Source organism: Lynx rufus, unplaced genomic scaffold (assembly GCF_022079265.1).
Source record: "Lynx rufus isolate CCGP_SWC_20201006 ecotype Redwood Valley unplaced genomic scaffold, mLynRuf1.p SCAF_4, whole genome shotgun sequence".
Classification (NCBI taxonomy): domain Eukaryota; kingdom Metazoa; phylum Chordata; class Mammalia; order Carnivora; family Felidae; genus Lynx; species Lynx rufus.
Window position 1 is genome coordinate 14139731 of NW_025814856.1, and position 20268 is coordinate 14159998.

General features: G+C 45.7%; 1 pseudogene; it reads left to right on the forward strand.

The window, feature by feature from the left end:
- Positions 1-5065: 5065 nt before the first annotated feature.
- On the forward strand, positions 5066-11272 carry LOC124522934 (malignant T-cell-amplified sequence 1-like; annotated as a pseudogene).
- Positions 11273-20268: the final 8996 nt, after the last annotated feature.

The window sequence follows — 20268 nt, forward strand, 5'->3', positions numbered from 1 at the left end:
CCTCCTCCCCCTCCTCCTCTTCCTCCCCCTTCTTCTTTTTAATTTTATTTTTTTATTTTTATTTTTTTTTAACATTTATTTATTTTTGAGACAGAGAGAGAGCATGAACAGGGGAGGGTCAGAGAAAGAGGGAGACACAGAATCTGAAACAGCCTCCAGGCTCTGAGCTGTCTCACAGAGCTTGATGCGGGGCTCGAACCCACGGACCGCGAGATCATGACCTGAGCCAAAGTCGGATGCTTAACCGACTGAGCCACCCAGGCGCCCCTTAATTTTAGAGAGAGTATGGGACGAGGGGAGAGGGGCAGAGGGAGAGAGAGAGAGAGTCTTAAGCAGGCTCCACACTCAACACGGAGCCCGAGGCAGGGCTCAATCCCACAACCCTGGGATCACTACCTGTGCCGAGATCAAGAGTTGGACACTCAACTGACTGAGCCACCCAGGCGCCCCCACAAGCACGCATTCTTAACCTTCACTATGTCTAAGGTTTAAGTCTTGAGGGTTTTCTTTTTTTAAACACAACTTAATTTTTCACATCTACTAGTTTAGAACGTTGACTCCCTTCAATAAGAAGCTTGGAGGGGATGCCTGGCTGGCTCAGACAGCGGAGAGTGCAACCCTTGATCTCAGGGTTGTGGGTTTGAGCCCCATGTTGGAAGTAGAGATTACTTAAAAAAATAAAATAAAATAAAAACAGATTTCGGATTTTTTAAAAGTTTTTTTTTAACGTTTATTTATTTTTGGGACAGAGAGAGACAGAGCATGAACGGGGGAGGGGCAGAGAGAGAGGGAGACACAGAATCGGAAGCAGGCTCCAGGCTCTGAGCCATCAGCCCAGAGCCCGATGCGGGGCTCGAACTCACGGACCGCGAGATCGTGACCTGGCTGAAGTCGGCCGCTTAACCGACTGAGCCACCCAGGCGCCCCTAGATTTCGGATTTTTAAAAATCTGGTGAGTTATTCTGTAGTGTTTCAGTTAACAGAGACTTTTTTTTTATATATATATATGAAATTTATTGACAAACTGGTTTCCATACAACACCCAGTGCTCATCCCAAAAGGTGCCCTCCTCAATACCCATCACCCACCCTCCCCTCCCTCCCACCCCCAATCAACCCTCAGTTTGTTCTCAGTTTTTAACAGTCTCTTATGCTTTGGCTCTCTCCCACTCTAACCTCTTTTTTTTTTTTTCCTTCCCCTCCCCCATGGGTTCCTGTTGAATTTCTCAGGATCCACATAAGAGTGAAACCATATGGTATCTGTCTTTCTCTGTATGGCTTATTTCACTTAGCATCACACTCTCCAGTTCCATCCACGTTGCTACAAAAGGCCCTATTTCATTTTTTCTCATTGCCACGTAGTATTCCATTGTGTATATATACCACAATTTCTTTATCCATTCATCAGTTGATGGACATTTAGGCTCTTTCCATAATTTGGCTATTGTTGAGAGTGCTGCTATGAACATTGGGGTACAAGTGCCCCTATGCATCAGTACTCCTGTATCCCTTGGATAAATTCCTAGCAGTGCTATTGCTGGGTCATAGGGTAGGTCTATTTTTAATTTTCTGAGGAACCTCCACACTGCTTTCCAGAGCGGCTGCACCAATTTGCATTCCCACCAACAGTGCAAGAGGGTTCCCGTTTCTCCACATCCTCTCCAGCATCTATAGTCTCCTGATTTGTTCATTTTGGCCACTCTGACTGGCGTGAGGTGATTCCTGAGTGTGGTTTTGATTTGTATTTCCCTGATAAGGAGCGATGCTGAACATCTTTTCATGTGCCTGTTGGCCATCTGGATGTCTTCTTTAGAGAAGTGTCTATTCATGTTTTCTGCCCATTTCTTCACTGGGTTATTTGTTTTTCGGGTGTGGAGTTTGGTGAGCTCTTTATAGATTTTAGATACTAGCCCTTTGTCCGATATGTCATTTGCAAATATCTTTTCCCATTCCGTTGGTTGCCTTTTAGTTTTGTTGGTTGTTTCCTTTGCTGTGCAGAAGCTTTTTATCTTCATAAGGTCCCAGTAATTCACTTTTGCTTTTAATTCCCTTGTCTTTGGGGATGTGTCGAGTAAGAGATTGCTATGGCTGAGGTCAGAGAGGTCTTTTCCTGCTTTCTCCTCTAAGGTTTTGATGGTTTCCTGTCTCACATTTAGGTCCTTTATCCATTTTGAGTTTATTTTTGTAAATGGTGTGAGAATGTGGTGTAGTTTCAACCTTCTGCATGTTGCTGTCCAGTTCTCCCAGCACCATTTGTTAAAGAGGCTGTCTTTTTTCCATTGGATGTTCTTTCCTGCTTTGTCAAAGATGAGTTGGCCATACGTTTGTGGGTCTAGTTGTGGGGTTTCTATTCTATTCCATTGGTCTGTGTGTCTGTTTTTGTGCCATAACAGAGACTTTGAAAATATTGTTATTAAAGAAGGGGGACACTGTTCTCATGCACTGTGGGGTTTTGTTTTATTCTTTTAATCTCAAATGATCTTCCAAAAATAAGGGCAGGAACAACTGAAGTTTGTTTTGTGCATCGTTTTATGTTAACCTTTATTGAATTTACAATAGGGCATCAGGAATTTAATCTGAATCTCCTAATTTTTATAGATTAAATCTAAGGTTTAAGCTTCATTAGAACGGCAGAAATACTGCTTATCATGGGTAAATAAAAAATGAATGTAAACATTCTCAACTCTTCCCGTTTAAGAATTATCTTTCTGGGGGTGCCTGGCTGGCTCAGTCCGTGGAGCACACGACTGTTGATCTTGGGGTTGTGTGTAGAGATTACTTAAAAATTAAAAAAGATAAATAAAAATATCTTTTCAGATGCTGCTTTGCTTAGCCAAAGTTATGTTGTGGTTCAAGACTTTGCAGATAGGTCTGTCTCACAGAGAGAATATGAACATGGTTTTTTTTTATTTATTTTTTTTTCAACGTTTTTTATTTATTTTTGGGACAGAGAGAGACAGAGCATGAACGGGGGAGGGGCAGAGAGAGAGGGAGACACAGAATCGGAAACAGGCTCCAGGCTCCGAGCCATCAGCCCAGAGCCTGACGCGGGGCTCGAACTCACGGACCGCGAGATCGTGACCTGGCTGAAGTCGGACGCTTAACCGACTGCGCCACCCAGGCGCCCCTGAACATGGTTTTTGAAAAGGAGAACATTGATCTAACTTTGTGATTAAAAAAATGATTTGTTTATTTGTTTGTCTGTTTATTTGTTTGTTTGTTAGGGGAGGGAGAAAGAGAGAATCCCAAGCAGGGATCTCACCAACCATGACATCTTGACCTGAGCCAAAATCAAGAGTCTGACGCTAGGGGCACCTGGGTGGCTCAGTCGGTTAAGCGTCTTGACTTCTGCTCAGGTCATGATCTCACCGTTCATGGGTTTGAGCCCTGCGTGGACCCTGCTTCAGATGCTGTGTCTCCCTCTCTCTCTGCCCCTCCCCTGTTTGCACTCTGTCTCTCTCTCTCTCTCTCTCAAAAATAAATAGTTATTTTTTTTTCAAAATTTTTTTTCAACGTTTTTATTTATTTTTGGGACAGAGAGAGACAGAGCATGAACGGGGGAGGGGCAGAGAGAGAGGGAGACACAGAATCTGAAACAGGCTCCAGGCTCTGAGCCATCAGCCCAGAGCCTGACGTGGGGCTCGAACTCACGGACCGCGAGATCGTGACCTGGCTGAAGTCGGACGCTTAACCGACTGTGCCACCCAGGTGCCCCTAAATAGTTATTAAAAAAAGAAAAAAGGAGTCTGACACTTAACCAACAGAGCCACTCGGTCGCCCCCAGAACTTTGTGATTTTTTAATAATAATCAGGACTGGGGTGCCTGGATGGCTCAGTTGGTTGAGCATCCGACTTGGGCTCAGATCATGATCTCGTGATTCATGAGTTGGAGCCCCCTGTGCTGTTAGCACAGAACCTGCTTTGGATCCTCTGTTCCCCCTTTCTCTGCCCCTTCCCCACTTGTTTTCTCTCTCTCTCTCTCTCAAAATAAATAAGCAAACATTAAAAAAATTAATCAGGACTATTGGCTTCAGAGGCCGTTGGGGAAGATGATGACTATTCACCGTAAAAAATACAAAATTTAAAATTGTATTCGTTTATGTTCATGCTTACTTTCAGATTTCTTAATGCTCAAAGGGCAAGGTGTTCCTTCAGGCTTGTATGATAGTATTTCTTTGATCAGCATCTGCTAGGATCTGCTCTGGATTTGGGCCCATCCTGTGGCTGCAGCAGGGCCTGCCATCTGGTGACAGCTCATAGTTGATTTCTTTCTATTCTTATGAGCACAGGTTGTGGGTTACCACCTGGTAACACGGGCTGGGATGGCCAAGGACCAGGGATAATGGGATCACTGGGTAGGATTGTACTGTTACTAAGGCACATGATGACAACCTTTTCAGATAATTATAAAAAGAAATCCTCGGGGCACCTTGGTGGCTCAGTCAGTTGAGCGTCCGACTTCGGCTCAGGTCATGGTCTCATGGTTCCTGAGTTCGTGCCCCACATCGGATTCACTGCTGCCACTGCAGAGCCTGCTTCAGATCCTGTGTCCTGTCTCTGCCCCTCCTCTGCTTTCTTTCTCTCAAAAATAAAAATAAACATTAAAAAAAATCAAGAGGGGCGCCTGGGTGGCTCAGTCGGTTAAGCGTCCGACTTTGGCTCAGGTCATGATCTCACAGTTTGTGAGTTCGAGCCCCGTGTCAGGCTCTGTGCTGACCGCTCAGATCCTGGAGCCTGCTTCAGATTCTGTGTCTCCTTCTCTCTCTGCCCCTCCCCAACTTGTGCTCTGTGTCTCTATGTCTCTCAAAAAAAAATAAATAAATGTAAAAAAAAATTTTTTTTAATAAATACAAAATAAAGAAATCCTCATATCATCCTTACCAGTGCCGTTCTTTGCTTTCATTAGGAACCTCACAATTCTCGAGTGTGAAATGGTTTAATAACCTTTTGGGAGTGGTAAGTGATTAAATAAGCTATTAGTTGAAGTGCCTTCTTACAAAGTAAGAAACCAACACATCGAAGCGACAGGGACATTATTCTTTAATATGTCAGAGAATCTTGATGCGATGTCCAGCATTCTGCATGACCAAACAGGCTTTATGCGGAACTCGGGGCCAGCGGGTGTGGCCTGTATCATCTCAGCACAGATCAGGCAACCATTACAGATATGCGGACAGACAGGTATAACTTCACACGCCAGAGGCTCCCGGGACTGCTGTACAGAAGGACAGTCCTAGCCTGGCCCTTCCTGTAGGATGAGCTCTCTTTCCCTCCAATTTTCCCTGGGACCTCCCAGCTTTCGTTATTATAACTTTATATAAAACTTCCTATAACTTCATCCCAATTCTCTGCTCGTGGAGTAGCCGAAGGCTTGCAACGAATTCCGGTCTCGCCATTCCTTCAACACTGGCCACAGTTTTCTAAATTTTGCTCTGCCTACTATATTCCTCTTCAATGCACTTCCGAAGTTGAGGAAACAATACATTCTATAGATCACTTCCAGTTTCAGAACAAAGATTATTTACAAGGGGGCAACAATGGGTGGTTTGGAACAAGGACAAAAGGAAGTATTTTGTTTCTGTTTTTTAGAGTTTTACCATGCTCGATTGTATTCTAAGAAAACAGAATTAAAATTAGAAGGAAAAAAAAAAGGCACAACCGACTCTTTGCTGTCCCTTCAAGCCCAATCCTACAGACGTGCCTCTCCTTCTCCTGCTCCCTCAATTCTGCACAGACTTCATGTCAGCGCTGCGACCCTGGACTGACTGAACTCACCTGCTGACACACCTGCTTCCCCAACTAGACCTTGAGCATCTGCTTTTGCTCGTCTTTCCCACCTGTGTCCAAAACGTGGCCTGGCTCACTTCAGTCACAGATGTAGTTAAGGAGTCAGTTGCTTTTTTTTTTTTTTTTTAAGTTTACTTATTTATTTAAAAAAATTTTTTTTAACGTTTTATTTTTGAGACAGAGAGAGACAGAGCATGAGCGGGGCAGGGGCAGAGAGAGAGGGAGACACAGAATCGGAAGCAGGCTCCAGGCTCTGAGCCATCAGCCCAGAGCCCGACGCGGGGCTCGAACTCACGGACCGCAAGATCGTGACCTGAGATGAAGTCAGACGCTTAACCGACTGAGCCACCCAGGCGCCCCAAAAGTTTACTTATTTATTTTGAGAGAGAAGGAGAGAGCATGGGAGAGAGGGAATCCCAAGCAGCTTCCTCCCTATCGGCACAGAGCCTGAGCCGGGGCTTGATCTCACTAACCGTGAGATCATGATCGGAGCCGAAATCGAGAGTCGGATGCTCAACTGACAGAGCCACAAAGGCGCCCCAGGAGTCAGTCACTTCTATATCAAGGCCATGGTCTAGTTAGAGAATTGTAACCTCTCATGTTCCCTCTTTGCAGGCATAGCCTTCTTGGAGACTGGGACACGTTAGTACAAATGTTGGAAAGGAACTGATTTTCCTATCGGTCCCTGACCCGGTGCAATGATCACAGAGACATGGGGTGATGACCGGAGCTCAGAGCCTCGGGCAACTTTCAGATGCATTTAGAAGTCTCAGTCCAGGGGTGCCTGGGTGGCGCAGTCGGTTAAGCGTCCGACTTTAGCCAGGTCACGATCTCGCAGTCCGTGAGTTCGAGCCCCGCGTCAGGCTCTGGGCTGATGGCTCAGAGCCTGGAGCCTGTTTCCGATTCTGTGTCTCCCTCTCTCTCTGCCCCTCCCCCATTCATGCTCTGTCTCTCTCTGTCCCAAAAATAAATAAACGTTGAAAAAAAAGAAGTCTCAGTCCAAGTGGAGACACCTTTCTATCTACTGGAAACAAGTGTTTAATTTGGGAGAAAGAGAAAGGCCCTATTGACATGCATATCACAAGATGTTTCATGAATAGAAGTAGAACTACAGATGAGTTGAAGAGAGAGACATCCCAGGGACAAGGGCTCTATCAACTCAGTCTGTCACCCCCCTCAGAAAGCTCAGTCTTATCTTCTCTCCCAAGTCCCACTCATTGATTGAGCCCATCTAGTGGCGTCTCTGATGTCGTTACTGACCTCTCTTCCCATAGGCAATTTTCTCCAGTCCATGCCCTTCTTGTTCTAAAGTCCACTTGGGCTTCTGAGACTCTTCTGCCACATTAACCCCAGGGTTGTACCCCCAGAAAAGAGCAGAGAGTTTTCAAATGGCCTCGAGGACAAGCCAGCTGACCCCTGCTTTGGAGGGAGCGACTTGGAGCAGGTAACCGCAATCACCTGAGGCCTTCAGGCCTTAGGGTAAAAGCCCAGAACTTGGCGGTGGAGCAGATCTCTGACAGTGAATGCACCCATTCAACTTTAGACACGAGGAGGAGACTCAGCCCAGAGAGGCCAGGTGACTTGCCCACCATCACACAGCCTGCACATGACCTTGCACCCAGGAGTAAAGTGCCCTCCACACTCCATAGCTCTGTGTGCTTCTCTTCTTCAGCCCCTTTACCTGCTAAAATCAGATTGGCATGGACGTTGGCTAAGCTCTGGCATGGAGAAGTGGTTCTCAAACCGTGCTGCCCCTTAGAATCACTTGGAGAGCTTAAAATAATTCTGATGTCTGGCTGCACACAGACCACAACTTCTGGGCCGAGTTCCAGGTGACTGGGGTACTTGAACCGATGCACGTGGCTTGACTTGTCTGCCTAGGAGTCGGGAAGGGTGGGAGGCGACAAGTGGCCTGGAGGGTCCAGTCCCCTTCTGGCGTCCTGTGGGCCTATGTTTCTGGTAGGTGGGAGCAGTGGGGCAGGGGAATTGCCTGGGTCTACTGGCATTTAGGACTGTTTTCAAGTGGGGCCTGCACCTGCCAGAGAATTTTGATGGTCTACAAATTATTTCTGCATCCAGATGAGCGGGACCAGCCTCTAAGCTCTCTCAATGTCAACATTTGGCAATAAACACCCTCACTGCTTGGCAACAGGGGAAGGGCTATGTTCCCCCAAAGTCCTCCCTGTCCTCTAGGGAATATTCTGAGAGTGTCTCTGAAGATGCAGACAAATGTCTGCTTTGGGTAAAGAGCCATTGGATGAGGGCTGTCTGGATGGCTCAGTCGGTTAAGTATCTGACTCTTGGTTTCGGCTCAGGTCATCTCACGGTTTGTGAGTTCTAGCCCCGAGTTGGGCTCCATGCCGACAGTATGGAGCCTGCCTGGGATTCTCTTTCTCTCCCTCTCTCTCTGCCACTCCCCTGCTCTTTCTTTCTTTCTCCCTCCCTCCCTCTCTCCAAATAAATACATAAACTTTTAAAAAGCCATTGGGTGATTTAAACACAGGTTTAAAAGTTACTGTTTTGGCAAGGTAGAAAACTGCAGTATTTAAATTAAAAGCCAATGTTATGGTTTTAGTTCCAAATAGACTAAGATTGACTGGTTAACTATTTATTGGGGACACTTGTAAGAATAAAAGCTAAGGATGGGGGGAGCCTGGGCGGTTCAGTCAGTTGAGCCTCCAACTTTGGCTCAGGTCATGATCTCATGGTTCCGGAGTTTGAGCCCCACATCCTACTCACTGCTGTCAGTGGAAAGCCCGCTTTGGATCCTCTGTCCCCCTCTCTCTCTGCCCCTTCCCTGCTCATGCTCTCTCTCAAGAATAAGTGAAATATATTTTTTAAAAAGCCTAAAAGATAAGGACTAAAGAGTCTTGACATTAATTTATATTTTCCCATGGGGCGCCTGGATGGCTCAGTCGGTTAAGCATCCAACCTCAGCTCAGGTCATGATCTCATGGTTCATGAGTTCGAGCCCCGCTCCCAGCTCTGAGCTCTCTCTCCCTCTCTCTCTGAACCTCATTGGATTCTCTCTCTCTCTTTCTCTCTCTGCCCCTTGCTCATTCATGCTCTCTAAAAATTGTATGTTCCTTAATTTTACATTCATTATAGTCTAAAACTGGGGCCTATCTGTGTATTTCCATGTCTCTCTATGTCGCTTTGGGATGTGTGTCCCTATTTGGTAGATGACAATTCTCTTTCAGCACACATACTTTCTTTCCTTTGGAGAAGTTATGACATTTGTTCCTACTAATGTAAGCAAAGAAATAATGTTTCGGTGGGTTGGGGCCTCTGTGATGTGCCAAAGAAGAGAGGTAGTTGGCTACGAGGGCTGGCCCCTGGCTTTCTGGGCTCCTGCTTTGCTTGGACACCTGGGAAACCCTCATTCACTCTTTACCAAGTAGCAGGGGACCTAGAGGAGTGGTAGGAGCAGACCTAGTTGATGCCCTCCATGCAATTCTCTCCACTTACATCATAAGCATGGGTTACCCCCAAAGATCTCCAAAATTCTGGCCTTTTCTGATTCCTTTAGTTTTCCTAGGCTTCTTGCCAGGGATGCCACAAACTAAATCAGCCTACCAAAAGATTTTATAGAGGGGCACCTGGGTGACTCAGTCAGTTGAGCGACTGACTCTTGATTTTGGCTCAGGTCATGATCTCACAGTTTGTGAGATGGAACCCCATGTGGGGCTCTGGGCTGATAGCGCACAGCCTGCTTGGGATTCTCTCTCTCCTTCTCTCTCTCTGCCCCTCCCCTGCTCGTGCTCTCTCACTCTCTTTCTCTCTCTCAAAATAAACATTAAAAAAATTAAGGGTGCCGGGGTGGCTCAGTTGGTTAAGTGTCCGACTTTGGCTCAGGACATGATCTCACAGTTCATGAGTTCAAGCCCTGCATCGGCTCTGTGTTGACAGCTCAGAGCCTGGAACCTGCTTTGGATTTTGCGCCTCCTTCTTTCTGTGCCCTCCCCCACTCATGCTCTCTCTCTCTCTCAAAAATAAATAAAAATTAAATTAAAAAATAGACATTAAAAAAGTAAACAAAAGAAATAATTAAACAAAAAAACCTTCTCAGTCCCTGAGATATCTATTGGTGAGAAAATATTTTATTTTTTAAATTAAATTTTATTTTAATGTTTTTATTTTTTATTTTTATTTTTTTAAATTTTTTTCAACGTTTTTATTTATTTTTGGGACAGAGAGAGACAGAGCATGAACGGGGGAGGGGCAGAGAGAGAGGGAGACACAGAATCTGAAACAGGCTCCAGGCTCTGAGTCATCAGCCCAGAGCCTGACGCGGGGCTCGAACTCCCGGACTGCGAGATCGTGACCTGGCTGAAGTCGGACGCTTAACCGACTGCGCCACCCAGGCGCCCCTATTTCAATGTTTTTAAAATTTATTCTTGAGTGGGGGGAGACACAGAATCCGAAACAGGCTCCAGACTCCGAGCTGTCAGCACAGAGCCCAATGCGGGGCTTGAACTCACACAGACCGTGAGATCATGACCTGAGCCGAAGCCGGACGCTCAACCGACTGAGCCACCCAGGCGCCCCAGATGCCGGTAACTGTCAACCAGACTCCTCTGAGCCTGCAGAAACGGCCCATCCGTCCTTGTTAAGAACAAGCGCTATCTTTCCATTCTCTTCCTACAACTAGAACCATTGATCTAGCCCTTCTTTTTCCTCAAGCCTCGCCCTCTGAGCTACCGGCTCTGGGAAGAAATTGGTAGCCCCAAACGACCCAGCAAAAGGGCCACCCAATTCAGAGGTGCGGAAGTAGTATTTGTTAGAGCCGTAAAGTGCGGCTGGCTGTCTCCCTTTCCGGATAACGACAACAGCTCCTATTGTCACTGACGGCTTTCCCCGGAGTAAGGGGATCTGCCCGACCCTACCTAACTCAATTTTTCCCATTCTGGGCTCTTCCCCATCGTCGCTCTCTTCACCTTGGAACGTGTTCAAGAAATGTGATGAAAAAGAAAATGTGTCCAACTGCATCCAGTTGAAAACCTCAGTTATTAAGGGTATTAAGAACCAGTCGATAGAACAATTTCCAGGTAGAGAACCATGGCTTAATCATATAATGCCTAAGAAAGATCCTGTCAGAATAGTGTGGTGCCATGAACCTAGAGAAATCCTTGCAGTAAAACTTACTATTTTTTAGACAAAGGGAAGGACCTTTTTATCCAACCCTAAGGTTACTCCACATATATCCTTTTATCCTGGTGCCCCAGCAAGTTGATAAAGGAGCCATCACATTTGTACTCAGTCGAGCAAACATTATGTGTCCGGGCTTAACGTCTCCTGGAGCCAAGCTTTACCCTGTTGCAGTACGTACGATCGTTGCAATCATGGCGGAAGGAAATCAGCATTTTCTGTGTGTGGGAATCATGAAGATATCTGCAGAAGATACTGAGTAAGTCAAGAAAGCAAATAGCATTAAAAATATCCATTATTTAAGTGATGGTCTGTGGCATATGAGAATATATAAATGAGCCTCAAAAGAAATACACTTGGACAAAATGTGGATAATAGTGCTATATCTTGTGTTTTTGTTGGTGTGTGACTGCATGAAGCCAATACTTCTGTGGTTATGCTGAGTAAATTCAGTGGATACTAAAAAAAGAAAAGAAAAGAAGAAAAAAGGAAAAAAGAAAAGCAGCGTTTGTTATCACCTTGCTTGGAGACCATGCAAACAGCTCTCTCTATAAGACAAGGTCACTTTCCTTAAGACCTGTACCTTGGGGGCGCCTGAGCGGCTCAGTCGGTTAAGCATCTGACTTCGGCTGGGGTCATGAGCTCACGGTTTGTGAGTTTGAGCCCCACGTCAGGCTCTACGCCGACACCTCAGAGCCTGGAACCTGCTTCGGATTCTGTCTCCCTCTGTCTCTGCCCTCTCCTGCTCACGCTGTCTCTCTCTCTCAAAAATAAATAAACATTAAAAAAATTAAAAACAGCAACAACCCGTACCTGTCTCCTCTACTAGCCCCCAGGCTATAACTCCCCCAGAAGACCTGCATGACCAACTGGGAGAAGACGTGGGAGTGAGTTCTCGGGATGCTTGACCCCATGGCCAGACCACAAAGATGGGGAGCTCTCCTGGAATCCAAGATGTAACGCCCTGGCAAGTGCCCTGGGAGATGGTGCGACCTCAATACCTGGATGGCTCCTAGAAGCATGGAGAAGGTTATGACCCAGGCTAAGTGAATTGACATGCCAGAATGGCCGACAGCGGAGGCAGTGGGACAAGGTGCCGTATGGAGCTTGTGGCACTTGCCAGGGCAAGGGCCGTAATGAAGGCCTCTGGGGTTCTGGAGGCAAAAATGCAGACACAGCAACTTCCCTGGAGCCTCATCCAGCAGGGGCCCAAGATGACAGTGGTGGAGGAAAACATTCTCAGGTGGGGGATATGCCCGGTCATCCACCTGGCGGAGAAGGCACAGCGGACGAGGGTTAGAATTCACATTGACCTACAGCACCGGGGAATGGCCTGGCTGGCCGGTGAGGGGCCTGGAAGGTTGGGGATGAGGAGATGCGAAGTGGATGGGTGACTGGGAGACTATGCGGATTGCTGTAGCATGTTAATTGCCCGCCAGACAGCATCCATCGTGGAAGGGCTAACCGACGAAGACAGCTGACCTTGGCCAGCCTCGGTTGTTGGCCACCCCGGGACCGGCACAACTGACACATGAATTAGTGTGGCCAAATAAATAAATAAAAGTGGCCACCGTCGTAGAGATGGAGCTTGTCAGCATGGACTGACGACTTGGGAAGGCTGATTTAGCTGCTGTCATCACTGAGGGCCCGCCCTGCCTGTCAGACGCCAGTACTGGGCCACCTGCAAGGCATCATCCCTGAGAACTCCGGCCAGTCGGCCACTTGACAGGAAGTTGAGAGTTTTCAGAGGCATGGGCATCCTGGGTCTGAGTTTGCTTTCCTCCCTGCAGGTCCTCGGGCAGCACCACTCTCTCGGGCTCCTGGAGCCTCTGGCCCATTGGCATGGGGTGCCACAGAGCACAGCACCAGACCAGAAGACAACCCCCCCCCCGGCCGTATTTGAAGGAAGTGCAGGAATGTGTTCATGACTGGGGGGGGGTTGTCCTCTGACTGAGTCACACATGGTACTTCCAGAGGCTGCCTGGTGGAGGGGGTGTTGGGATGGTCTGCGGAGGGGGTGAAGTACCAGCTTGGAAGTGTGCTCTGTAAAGATGGGCACAGTCTTCTGATTCCATAGTAGACGCTCGGTACTGAAAATAGTCTGAATGCTGTCTGCAACTCAGCAATTTGAAAGCTAGAGCAATCTGGTCAGCTTTTCTCTGAACATCATAACAGCATTTAAAGAGTCTCCCTCATCCCGCCATGAGAAAGAATGAATTCCTGCCATTTGCAACAATGTGGATGGAACTGGAGGGTATTCTGCTGAGTGAAATAAGTCAGTCAGAGAAAGACAGATGGCATATGTTTTCACTCATAACGTGGAACTTGAGAAACTTAACAGAAGACCAGAGGGAAAGCGAAGGGGAAAAAATAGTTTCTAACAGAGCGGGAGGGAGGCAAACCCTAAGAGACTCTCAAATACAGGGAACAAACTGAGGGTTGATGGAGGGGGTGGGGGAGAGGGGAAAATGGGAGATGGGCATTGAGGAGGGCACTTGTTGGGATGAGCACTGGGTGCTGTGTGTAAGCGACGAATCATGGGAATCTACCCCCCCAAAACCAAGAGCACATTGTACACACTGTATGTTAGCCAATTTGACAATAAATTATATTTAAAAAAAAAGTCTCCCTCATCCCAAATACTGACGCAATGGGTCATATGTTGTTTTGGAGGGGTGCCTACTGGGGAGGCGTGGAGGGTGTGTGTGTGTGTGTAAGAGCAGGGAAGAGGCGGGGTTGTAGGTTTCATGTTTAGCAGCTATGAAGTCTAGTTCCAGCTACTGCTCTCAAAGACTGCACAGTCAGTTCTGCTGACCTCAGCACAGTGTCCCCTCAAGTCTCAAGGTTTGGGGGACAATTCAAGTGAATACATTGCCCTAAGACGTTCTAAATGAGGGAGCCCGAGCCTGAGGCATCGTTAGAAACATCACAGTGTGGGGGTGGGGGAGCCCCTGGGTGGCTCGGTTGAGTCATGACTTCGGCTCAGGTCATGATCTCACAGTCTGTGAGTTCGAGCCCCACATCGGGCTCTGTGCTGACAGCTCAGAGCTTGGAACCTGCTTCGGAATCTGTGTCTCCCTCTCTCTCTCTGTCCCTCCCCTGTTCGTGCGTGCTCTCTCTTTCTCTCTCTCTCAAAAATAAATAAACATTACAAAAAAATGAAAAAAAAAAAGGGAACACCACAGTGGGTGCAAACGATACAGTCAGACATCTGTTTAGAAAGGCTCTGGAAATAAGTGGAGACAACCTACATGAGGCTGCTTCAGGTCCGCCACCTTTTGAGGATTTGGGGACAATGACACATGATGGAAACATGCTTTCTGTGTTCAGTTACTGACGACTCTTAGGACCGTTGCCACTGAATCGTCTCCATGGTGTAGGGCAGATGTTTTCAAAATATGTTTCCCCAGGGGCCCTGGAGTAGCTTCACTTTCATCTGCTTCATATGAATAGGGGGCAAAGCAGATTTTGTTCCAGGACTAACAACACCCAGAAGCCATGGAGGGAGTGAGGGATGAACACGAAAGAAATGATCAAACCAGTGTCGTAGTAAAATGATTCTACAGAGAAATGGTGGAAGGAATTCATTGCTTCACGTAGCAGGGCTCCCCTGCTCCCGTGTTACATGTTTGTATAAAAGAAAAGAAATCTGCTTCTAGAATAGATTTTGCAACTCAAAACTTGGATTTTAACAGGCTGGAGAATTTTTTTTTTTTTTCCAGAATGTATTGACCCCTGAAGAGATTATTTTTGTTGTTGTTGTTTTTTTTTTTTTTTTTTTTTTTTTGCCTGGAGTAACCTCACTTGAAATTGATGTCTATTTCTGGGAGGGGTGGGAATTAACCAGCACACTCTGGAGTGTAGACCATCTTCCCTTTGCAGAGGACTCAAACTGGCCATTCTGATGTAGGAGTACTATAACGCCAGAATGTAGCCTGCAGAGAAATACATTTTGTTTAAAAATAAGAAAAACAACAAAAAAAACCTCCCTTCATTGAAATCCTTTTCTGTTTAGTAGAAACATCCCAGGGCCACAAAGGCTTAGCCTTCGGGGCTACAAATCAGACTCCAATGCTACCAGAGATGGGGAGGCGGGAACTGCCTTCAGGCCTGGGGACAAACCTCTCAGGAGCCCTGAAATTCAGGGAGGGCCCGTCCAAGGAAGGCAAATTCATTCAGTCAGCACAAATAGTACTATGCATTTTAATCTTTGAAGCTTTAAAAATAATAAATTTAATTTCTTGAAATTTCTGAAGAGGTTATAATATATATGCATGTTTCAAGAACCTAAAAATATAAGAAGACATGCTGATGGGCCTCCTACCACCTCCCTTTTTGCCCAGGACCCCTAACCTTCATAGTTAGCCCCTGTGGGTGTTTACGTATATGCAAGTAAATACACGCGCACACACATACACGCATGCATATAGGATATATATATTTCACATACACGCACGCATATAGGATATATATATTTCTCCTTCACCCCTCTCCCATTTAAAAGTACAGCTCCTGGGTGGCTTAATGGGTTAAGCATCTGACTCTTGATTTCGGCTCAGGTCATGATTTCACGATTTGTGAGACTGAGCCCTGAGTTGGGCTCTGCACGGCAGTGGGGAGGCTGCTTGAGATTCTCTCTCTCCCTCTCTCTCTCTTTCTCTGCCCCTCCCTCCTTCTCTCTCTTTCTCTCTCAAAAGAAATAAATAAACATTAAAAAAAATACAAAAATGAAACTATATACGGTAGTGGCACCTGGGTGGCTCAGTTGATTGAGCATTGGAGTCTTGATTTCCGATTAGATCATGATTCCAGGATCATGGAATTGAGCCCCGTGTTGGGCTCCGTGCTGAGCATAGAGCCTATTTGAGATCCTCTCTCTCTCTCTCTCTCTCTCTCTCTCTCTCAAAAACAGGACAAATGGTAGTATACTAGGCACGGTGTTTTTTGTTGTTGTTTGTTTGTTTTTAAATGTTTATTTCTGAGAGAGAGAGAGAGAGAGAGAGAGAGAGCACAAGCAGGGGAGGGGCAGAGAAAGCAAGGGAGACAGAGAATCCAAGGCAGACTCCAGGCTCCGGGCTCCAAGCTGTCAGCACAGAGCCCGATGCAGGCCTTGAACCCACAAACTGTGAGATCATGACCTGAGCTGAAGTCTGTCACTTAAGAGACTGAGCCACCCAGGTGCCCCTCTACATCGAGCTTTATGTTGCTTCTCTGTATAAGAAGGAAAACTAAGCTACCTTTAAATGGATGTCTCTTAGGAGGCAACATATATTTCTAAGCAGTGAAAATATCATGGAGTCTCCTGAGAAAGCAGATGAGGAACCAAAGCATGGATTTCACTAGAACAGGGTGGGGGGAGGGGGGTCAACAAACTTTTTCTGTAAGGATCAGATAGTGAATGTTTTAGGTTTTATGAGCCATATGGTCTCTGTCACAATTTCTCGACTCTGCCCTTGTAGTGTAAAAGCATCCACAGACAAAAAGTAAATGAACGGGCCTGACCTGTGCAAACAAAACCACTTTAAAAATGAACAGTGGGCTAGATCTGGCCTGTGAGCCATAGATTCCCAACCTTTCTATGAGAGAAGCAATGCGAAATGCTGTGCTGTGTGTTTCATGCAATCAGCTACCACCCAACATGCACATCTGTGTTGTACATTTCATATAACTTTGTTGGGGGGGGGGAAGCTGAGTGATCAGCAGTTATACTTAATGGAGAGAAGCAATAATTGTATTCTGCATCGGGTGCTACATGCCCCCTGATGTGGGAAGAAAGGTGTGTTAACAGCTATTTATTTTTCAGAGATAAACTTACCACGTTGTGCTCTGTTTTCTTTATATAGCCTGCTGAGGGGAATAAAGTTAGGTGCACTACTTTCTTATGTAACATAGATCTTTGTGGATGTGTAATTCTTTCTTTGACCGTCTTGCTCTAATTCCATCTCCCCCCACCATGGTTATTACTTTTCTTATTTTATTTTATTTTTTTACGTTTATTTATTTTTGAGACAGAGAGCATGAACAGGGAGGGGCAGAGAGGGAGGGAGACACAGAATCCGAAACAGGCTCCAGGCTCTAGGCTCTGAGCTGTCAGCACAGAGCCCGACGCGGAGCTCGAACTCACAGACTGCGAGATCGTGACCTGAGCCAGAGTCAGACGCTTAACCGACTGAGCCACCCAGGCGCCCCTGGTTATTACTTTTTAATTGTGTATTGAAGTTGGGGGTGTCTCACCATATCTTTTAATACTTAGTGTCTCAAAAATCTAGCACTGGCTGTGTTGTCCTCTTGAGAAGGAGACCTGAGTTACTAGCAAGGGTATCTCACTTAGATGAAATTTACATATGTGTATATGTATGTATGTATATGTGTATATATATTAACATATATTTCTATTAATATATATTTCCTAAAAATTTTTTTCAATGTTTATTTTTGAGAGAGTGTGAGCAGGGGAGGGGCAGAAAGAGAAGAAGACACAGAATCTGAAGCAAAATCCAAGCTCTGAGCTGTCAGCACAGAGCCCCCTGTGGGGCTTGAACTCACGAACCATGAGATCATGGCCTGAGCCTAAGTCGGACACTTAACCGACTGAGCCACCCAGGTGCCCCAATATATATTTCTAAATAGTGTGTTCATTTAACTTGCTTTGGTGAAAAACAAACAAAAGCCCCGAGTTTTCAGTAACTGTATCTCACAGAGAAAGGAAATTCACCTCTGTGGACTCTGTGTTTCCTGCAACCTGGTTGGACTGAAAAAGCTGAATTAGTTGTAATTTTATCTTTCCTAGAGACAAAACTTTTAGGTGTGTAGACCATACTTTTTAATATATTCTCCTTGCAGAAGTGAATCATTTGGGAAAGCATTTGGCTACATATTAAAAAACCCAACTAGGGTGGATGGTCCAAAAGAGGTTAATTTTTATCACTTAACAAGGCGTCCAGGAGACTCAAAAACCAAGCCCCTTCTTTCCTTTAGTCGTGCCATTCTTATAATGTGGTTACCATCTTCATGCTTGCACCTCATGGTTACAAGATGGCTGCTGCATCATCAGCCTCATAATTGTGTCCCACGAAGGGAGAAGTGCCAAGGACACAAAACATTTTCCATCCAAGTCTGTTCTTTTCAATTAGGAAAACAGCAGTGTTCTGGAAGCTCCACTCATAAGCCCTCTATAATTTATGTCTTATACCAGAACTGTGTCATATGGCCAGCTCTAGCTGAGAAGCAAGTTGAGAATTCTGGACACAGTGCTACCCTGAATAAAAATTTGGTTTAGTTAGTAAGGAAAATGATGACAATGGATACTTTATGGGCACCATGTAGTGTTTGTCATGATATCTTTGCTAAAACGGTGATCATTGGATCTAAAGTTTGTGTATATAGTTCTGGCCCCTTTATTTATTTATTTAAAAAAATTTTTTTTAACGTTTATATATTTTTGGGACAGAGAGAGACAGAGCATGAACGGGGGAGGGGCAGAGAGAGAGGGAGACACAGAATCGGAAACAGGCTCCAGGCTCTGAGCCATCAGCCCAGAGCCTGACGCGGGGCTCGAACTCACAGACCACGAGATCGTGACCTGGCTGAAGTCAGACGCTTAACCGACTGCGCCACCCAGGCGCCCCAGTTCTGGCCCCTTTAGAGCAATGTAAAGAAAAAGGAGACGATCTAGACGGGGGCAACTTAAATCATGGAAAGGGGAGGGGATAGTCTGCCGTGACCTTCAAAGGACACTGGGTTTGGAGCCTGAAGTTCTAGCCTTCTAAGCCGATTCTTTAACTTACAGTCTGTGTGATATTGGTTGCATCAGACTCTCTTAGCCTGTTTTTCTTGATGGTAAATTGGGCACAGAGTGTTAGAGAGAAAGGGAGATAGAGACATTGCGTAAGCAACTGTGAATGGTAACAGTGGTTGCATCTTGCATAGAAAAACAAGACATCTTTATGGCATATTCTTCATGTAGTCTCTATTGAAGGGTGGTTAAATATGATTTACCAGGAGTTTCTAATTTCCCCAGGGGAAGTAACATTAACCTATTTAGAATATGTGCCGTAGGTAATCTGGAGGAAGAAAGTTGATTTTCCATGAGTTTTATCTCTCAGATATAAGAAATATACATCTATGTGGAGTAACTACCTCATGAAACTTATTGGAACATAAACTATAACCATCTATCCTATCTCCTATAACTCCGGTGATGCTGAACTTGAAACTCTTGTGTTGGTGCTCCTCAAAAATGACATGATTTTGAGTGTTCTATTTATGTTTAGAGATGAGACTCCAGGTGGAGTATCAGTAATGAAGGGGGAGTTCCTCAGCTCAAGAAAGAAATCTGATTCTGGTGGCTTAGTCAGTCATTCACCAAATATCTACTGAGTGCCAAGTCTGTGTCAGCCACTGTTCTAGATGTGGTTAGACAGAGTAAGAGAGAAAAGGTTCCCGTGTTCACAAAGCTTACATCCTACTGAAGGGGACCGCAGTTGGATAGACTGAGGTGAGTAGATGGGAATATGCCGGCTAGATGCTCCTTTTGGATGTTCAAAAACTTGTTTTCTGGATTTAAGCTATGATATTCACATTTTTCTCAATTTCTCAAAGATGCAATTAATCTGAACTTTACTTTTGTATTTGATTAATGGATTCAACACATATTTATTGAATACCTTCTCTGCCAGATACTGCTAAACACTGTGATATGATGGTAAGTAATAGCTCCACATTAACTGGGTAGAGTTGTACAGAAGATGAATTGGGTTCTTCATAGTTGCCTGTGAGGGGAATGTTACCTGTGTTTATCTCCCTAATAACGTGTGAAAGTGGACCAGTGTGTGTATTTAGGAAGCCAGCTAGAGCTGGAATTACTCATGGGGTGATAATGGAATGTAAACACTAGTGAAGGTCAAGTGAAGATTTGAACTGGGTCTTGAAGAACCAGTACAAATTGAATGGGGGAGGTAGCAGAGAGTAAGTAGAAGGGAGGGATACTATCCCAGAGGGGCAAATCCTGGAAAAGAGATTCAGTGTCAGGAACAGACCGGAGATTTCAGGGTGCCAATGGGAAGTCATTTATGATAGAAAAGAGAATGTGAATGATAACAGAATAAGAGATATTGCTGGGTGAGGTCAGTGTGTGGGGGCCTAGATTGGGAATCTATCATTCTAACTAATGGATCATTCGAGGTTCTTAATCAGGGGCCGTTTTTAGCAGATGAATAGACTAGCGCCTTGCTGAGACGGCCCCTTCCGACTCCTACCCAGCACTCTTTCCAACCCTCACGACCCCATCTACAGTCGGCCTGAGGGATGAAGTGGTCACTGTGTTCCGGGCAGA